This window comes from Mytilus galloprovincialis, chromosome 6 (genome assembly GCF_965363235.1).
Source record: "Mytilus galloprovincialis chromosome 6, xbMytGall1.hap1.1, whole genome shotgun sequence".
In the NCBI taxonomy this organism is placed as follows: domain Eukaryota; kingdom Metazoa; phylum Mollusca; class Bivalvia; order Mytilida; family Mytilidae; genus Mytilus; species Mytilus galloprovincialis.
The window spans coordinates 18,235,772-18,243,243 of NC_134843.1; positions in this window are offsets into that span (position 1 = coordinate 18,235,772).

The following is a 7,472-nucleotide window of genomic DNA, read 5'->3' on the forward strand; positions in this document are numbered from 1 at the left end:
AATTGACTATAAAGGGCAATAACTCCTAAAGGGGTCAACTGACCATTTCGGTCAAGTTGACTTATTTGTAAATCTTACTTTGCTGAACATTATTGCTGTTTACAGTTTATCTATATCTATAATAATATCCAAGATAATAACCAAAAACAGCAAAATTTCCTTAAAATTACTGATTCAGGGGCAGTAACCCAATAACGGGTTGTCTGATTCATCTGAAAATTTCAGGGCAGATAGATCTTGACCTGATAAATTTTTTTACCCTTCTGTCAGATTTGCTCTAAATGCTTTGGTTTTTGAGTTATAAGCCAAAAACTGCATTTTACCCCTATGTTCTATTTTTAGCCGTGGCGGCCATCTTGATTTGATGGCCGTGTCACCGGACACATTTTTTAAAATAGATACCCCCCCCCCCCCCCCCCCCAACATGATTGTGGCCAAGTTTGGATTAATTTGTCCCAGTAGTTTCAGAGGAGAAGATTTTTGTAAAAGATAACTAAGATTTACGAAAAATGGTTAAAAATGGACTAAAAAGGGCAATAACTCCTAAAGGGGTCAACTGACCATTTCGGTCACGTTGACTTATTTGTAAATCTTACTTTGCTGAACATTATTGCTGTTTACAGTTTATCTCTATCTATAATAATATTCAAGATAATAACCAAAAACAGCAAAATATTTTTAGCCATGGCGGCCATCTTGGTTGGTTTGGCGGGTCACGCCACACATTTTTTAAACTAGATACCCCAATGATGATTGTGGTCAAGTTTGGTTTAATTTGGCCCAGTAGTTTCAGAGGAGAAGATTTTTGTAAAAGTAAACGACGACGGACGACGGACGACGGACGCAAAGTGATGGGAAAAGCTCACTTGGCCCTCGGGCCAGGTGAGCTAAAAATTTGATGGCTCTTTTTTTTCGGACTGACTTAATATTGTATTTTAGTATTCACAGCATTGGTATATTACGAACTTTCTTCCTGGTTATAATGGCGTTAAAATCATTCACAGGAACAGAGGAAGGTAGAGTATTTTTTGCAGTTACATTTTTTCCACGTTTATATAAAGATGAAATGAAATTTTTGTTTTAGATACTGACTTTTCTCAGCAAGAATTTCAAGCGAGCCGGCAGTGAACCGAACTAATGAAGTCAGCATCAAAATATAAAATACCGCTATTTCCTTCTATGTCCTTTTATCGGCAATTTGTATCAACAAAATGCTTTTTTGGTTGAGCCGATATAAAGTTAAAGGAATTTGTTAGTAATATTTTATGTGTTCAAAAGGTTATGATAGTTGTTCGGTTATATGAACGAAGTCGCGTCCCATTTTGGACAAAAGATGTGTGGTGTAGATATAAAATTTCAGAAGATGAGACATCCTTGTTCAGCCACATTTAGTATTCGTGTGTTTCTCTGTCCTATATGTTCTCCCATTTATAATTTGTATTGTAGTCTTGTCATGTAATGTTGTCATTTTAATGTTATATTTAACATTGCCATAAAAGTGGTAGGTTTCTACAAAACCAGGTTCAACCCACCATTTTTTCTTTAAATGTCCTGTACCAAGTCAGGAAAATGGTCATTGTGATTGTTATATTATAGTTCGTTTCTGTGTGTTTTACATTTTAAGGTTGTGTTTCTGTTGTGTCGTTGTTCTCTACTTATATTTGATGCGTTTCCCCCAGTTTTTGTAACCGGGATTTTTTTTCTCAATCGATTTATGAGTTTCGAACAGCGATAATAATGGTGTATACGGTATACTACCGTTGCCTTTATTAAGTTCTCAATATTATATGTCTAGTAAAGACGTTGTTGATAAGTTTTCAATTTGAGGAAATTTATTTTTGAAACTTTTTAAATTAATCGTTTATAATTACTATCAATTTTGTTTATTTATGATTTTATTTCTTGTTTGCTACCTAAGCCCTTAGCCACTGGTATTTTGGTGATGCTTTAGCAACTGCATGGATCTCCTATGTTTATCATTACTAAAACCTATGAAAATACTGAACTATCTGAAAGAATTGAGTATATAGGAGTCAGGATTTAAAAATTGTTTTCGAGTGACAAGAAGTATCACATATCAGGCATGTCCAAATGCTGAAGAATTTCTGAACTTTTCCTACAAGGATAGGGTCTTGATATGGAGGGGGTCATTCATAACTGTATTTAAACAAACGTAGGCTATTTTTCTGGGGTTTTTTTTTCTGTTTTTTTTATACTTTTTGTCCATTTTTTTATATTTTTGGTCCATTTTTCTCTATGCTATTATTCCCATCCACACATTCAATGGCTGTATTTATATTAACATATTCTATATATGCCACCATTTATCACAGTTATTGCAGTTATCACAGACAATCGCATCACTCTCCCGGGTACACTCACGTTAAAAGATTGAGGATAACTAGATTCATACATGCAAGCTAATTATGTGGCTTAGGGAGGGTTAAAGTGTGTTGCTTTAAAGGATTTAGTTAAAAGATGGATGATGCGATCTGATTTGCCAGTAATAGAACTGTGTCAGTGATACCACGCTAGTTGTATACTATTGTTGTATTTGTTATGTATCGAGTTCTGTCTTCAAACCTCGATTAGGATTTAGAACGTAGCAATAAGGAAGCATTTTTGCAACCCAAGTAAAAAGATATTTTTCAACTTCCCATGCAATAACAAGAAAAGATCGATTAATTGATTGGTTGTTGATTACGTAAGTTTCAGTGACACATATTTGAAGCATCCTGACCAGTGGCGGATCCAGAAATTTTCATAAGTGGGGGCCCACTGACTGACCTTAGAGGGGGCCCGCTCCAGTCACGCTTCAGTGATTCCCTATATAAGCAACCAAATTTTTCCCAAAAAGGGGGGGGCCCGGCTCCCCCCCCCCCCCCCTAAATCCGCCTCTGCTGACCGATAAGAACATTTTTTGTTTTGATGATTTGTTGTGTATGACTTTTAAAAAAAATTAAAGGGAAAATGTATAGATCCTTTTTAATACATTTTGTCTTGTTTATTAAGTATTTTCTAGTCCAAAAAATGCGGGACAGCTTTCAAATATGTTCGATATTCTCATCATTTGAGAGTCCGGTATTTAAGATATTGTTATAAATGGGGATATCCCGTATTTAAGATTTTTCTTATAAATTGGAATATCAAGTGGTTAAGATATTCCAAGCAATTGGGATTTCCAGAAATTTAGATATCGTTGTAAATATTAATATTAAGTAATTAAAAACTACTATTATTCTTATAAAAATATATTGTTTTTACTTTAGGGGCAAATGGACAGCCACTTGTTTCATTAGAAGAATTCCATGAACTGTTCGCCGTTCCATTTAAGTATGGTGATAGAGAACAACCTTGGCCACGTTCAACAATTCTACTTTACAAATACAGCTCAAAAGCCACCTTAAAGTATGGGGACATTCCTGAGAACACATGGATTAGGATAGACAATGCTATAGGAAAACATGCTGAAATAATAATGATAAAAGATCTGAAGAAAATTCAGCACCATTTGGAAGTACAGCCAGATTATAAAGTAGGAAGTTATAAAGGTATACTCAGCATAGAAGTCATAATTAACTACTCACCAGATAGAGATTGTTCCGATAAATTGTGCACTTGTAAGAAATATCTGGATGCAGAAATAGTCAAGCAACGGAGAGATGTAGAAAAAGTCAAGCAACGGACAAACAGATATGAAGGACCTGCTGATAAGGTTAGGAAAATGTCCCCGACAACTGAAGTTGAAAGAGGAGAAAACATTAAGTTTAAAATCACTTTTTCTAACTTCTATAAACATATTGAAGACATATATGGACCAGAAAACATGGAAGGATTGACAAATCTTTTGAAAAGTGATATAAAACTTGATATATTGACAGATGAGAACTGGACATATTTTTTTAATGCTGCTGGATTAGAAACCGAAAGACAAAAAAGAGAAAAGGATGATAAGAAAATTTTCCAATACCTAAAAGGATTAGCAGCTCTTGATCAGACCAATATTGATTACCTAATAGACAATAACCTTGTGTAGTAAATATCATAAACAAAGCACCTCTTGATCAGACCAATATAGTAGATATCATAAACAATAACCTGGAAGTGGTTTTAGTGATTTATTTATTTAGGTTACTAGTGTTTAAATGGCAACTGATAAAAAAAAATAAACATATTATTAAATATAACCAATGTTAATGCATATATATGAGGGAGATAAAGTCCTTAATTTAAAATTAAATTCATATCTGATAACAAGTTTTCATTATTATCAAACAATACTAGCACATCCATGCAATTCAAAAAGTACTTGAAACTGGGCTGGTTATACCTTAAAAAACTCAAAGTCCACCAGCAGTTGTATCATAAACAGCTAGTACTATAGAATATACACTCATCCATATACTAGTTTCACTGTTATAATCAATCTAATAAAAACACTTTACATGTTCAAAATATTATAGCAGTCTTAACAAAAGTTCACACACAGACACATCTGGCCTGCTTTACAGACTAAGGATTTAATGTTGACAGTCCTAATTATAAAGTATCACATTAACTTGATCCAAGAAAATGAGGTCAAGGCCAAAATTTACTTATAAGGGCAATAACTCTGGAAAGGGACAATTATTGGCAATTTGGATTATGCTGACTTATTTGTAGAGCTTACTTTGCTAAACAATTTAGCTGTTTATAGTTTCTCTTATATTATTCAAGATAACCAAACACTGCAAATGTCCTTAAAATTACGAATTCAGGAGCAGCAACCCAACAACAGGTTGTCCAATGAATCTGAAAATTTCAGGGCAGATAGATCTTGACCTGTTAAACATTTTTACCCCCGTGTAGGATTTGCTCTAAATGCTTAAAATTCAGAGCAATAAGCAAAAAACAGTATTTTACCCGTCACTATGTCCTATATTTAGCCATGACAGCCATCTTGGTTGATGGCCCAGATACATTTTTAAAACATGATATCCTAAGGATGATTTAGGCCAAAAGTAGTTTTATACGACCGCAGAGGTCGGAACCCTGAACAGTTGGGGCAAGTATTGACACAACATTCAAGCTTGATATAGCTCTGAATTTGGATTGTGATCAAATAGTTGACACAGCAAAGGTTTAAACACTTAAACACAAGTTATTGACTGAAAACTACAAAAATGCTTATTTGGGACCCTTTTTTGGCCTCTCACTTGTTGAAACCCCCCTTGAAGCAACAACCCCAAAACTCAATTCCAGCCTTACCTTTGTAGTAAGAAACCTTGTAGTATAATTTCAGAGAGAATCATACACTTAAGTTATTGTCTGTAAACTAGAAAAATTCTTCTTTTCGGCCGTTTATTCCTAAATGTTTAGGGATATTAACCCCAAACTGACACCAAGCCTTCCCTTCATTATATGGAACCTTGTGGTACAATGTCAGAGAGATCCATAGTTAAACATAAGTTATAGTCCCAAAGCTTGAAAAAAGCTTGTTTTTGGCCCTTAATTCCAAGACTGTTTGCCCCATAGCCCTTAAAATAAATCCCAACCTTCTACTTAATGGTATGAACATTGTGGTACAATTTCAGAGTAATTGAAATACTTATACACAACTTATTGTTCTGAAACTAGATAGATGTATGTTTTGGGCCCCTAATTCCTGAACTGATGGGACCATAACCCCAAAATTAATCCCAACCTTCCTTTTGTGGTTATAAACATTGTGTTAAAAATGAAAAAAAGAAAAACCCTTATTTGGGCCCCTTTTTGGCCCCTAATTCCAAACTGTTCGGACCTCAACTCCCAAAATCTATCCCAACCTTCCTTTTGTGGTCATAAACTTTGAGTTTAAATTTTATTGATTTCTATTTACTTATACTAAAGTTATTATCTGGAAACCATCTGTCTTCGAACGACGCTGACAACGATGTGATACCAATATATGACAGCAAAAATTTTGCAGTCAAATAAAAAGGAACAAGTGAGCTAAAAACTTCACTAAACTACTGAAACATTAAAATGAGGTCAAAGAAAACCAGAGTGCACATGCTGAAATGTCTTGTCTTCTTTACTTACCATTGATATTATGTTGATATTCCTAAATGTAAAGCTTTACTACAACTATCACATAAACTCAACATGATCCAAGAAAATGAGGTCAAGGTTGTATAAACCAAACAAGAAATACATATACACCTTACAATCATTCAATTCACTAAATATAGTTTACCTATTGCTTAAAGATTCTAAGAAACAGACTTAACAAGGAAACTAAACATTGACCAATAAACCATGCAAATGAGGTCAAGGTCAGATGAACCATGCCAGGCAGGACCTATTGCTTATAGTTTAAGAAAAATATACCAAAACACAAACACTTAACAATGAACCATTAAAATCATAAAATAAGGTCAAGGTCAAATAAAACCAGTGAGACTGACATTTACATCATAAAATACTTCCATACACCAAATGCAATTGACCTATTGCATACAGTATAAGAAAAACAGACCAAAACACAAAAACTTAATGAGGTCAATGTCAGATGACACCTGCCAGTTTTACATGTACAACTTACAATCCTTCCATACACCAAATATAATAGACCTATTGCTTATAGTATCTGAGATATGGACCTGACCACCAAAACTTACCGGTAACCTTGTTCACCCATCAATGAAATGAGGTAGAGGTCAAATAAAACATGGCTGATGGGCATGAGGACCTTGCAAGGTAAGCACATACCAATATAGTTCTACTACTCAACTATTACCTCATGTTGAGGTTTTTGCACCAAAAGTCGCAGGCTTGACAAAGTCTGTAATGACAGTTGCCAATTAGACATGTACACTTTACAATCATTCTATACACCAAATATAGTAAACCTATTGCTAAAAGTATCAGATATATCATAATCAATTGGACCACGAAAACTTAATCGTTTTCACTAATCCATGAAATGAGGTCGAGAATAAAACTGTCCGACATGCACAAGGACCTTGCAAGGTACTCACATTCTAAATATAGTTATCCTTTTACTCATAAGAGCAAGATAAACAAATCTGAACTTTCTTTTCCAAGTAGTCATTGAACCATAAAAACGAGGTCGTGGACAAAAGACATATGGAATATTATGCTTTGTGAAAAATAGTTAACACCACAGCTGGATCAATATCCGTATGTCAAGCTTTCTCCGACAGATGTCTCAGTTTCTAAGTCTTGCTTATGAAATAGATGTACATGATATGCTTTTCTCATATTTCAAGTAAAACTATTGAAGTCAATTAACTTTCAAAGGAGAAATCTTGTTTATAATTTTGGTCAACAGTTTCTGAGCAAAAACTTGTGAACCCAACTGATGACAAAATTAAGGTAAATTTCGATAGGGCTTACCATTGCCGTTCAGTGGTTATTGTCCTTGATATATGGGAAAATGTCAGTTCCTGGCATCTTGACAAACTTATAGATTTTGTTTATTGAACATAAAT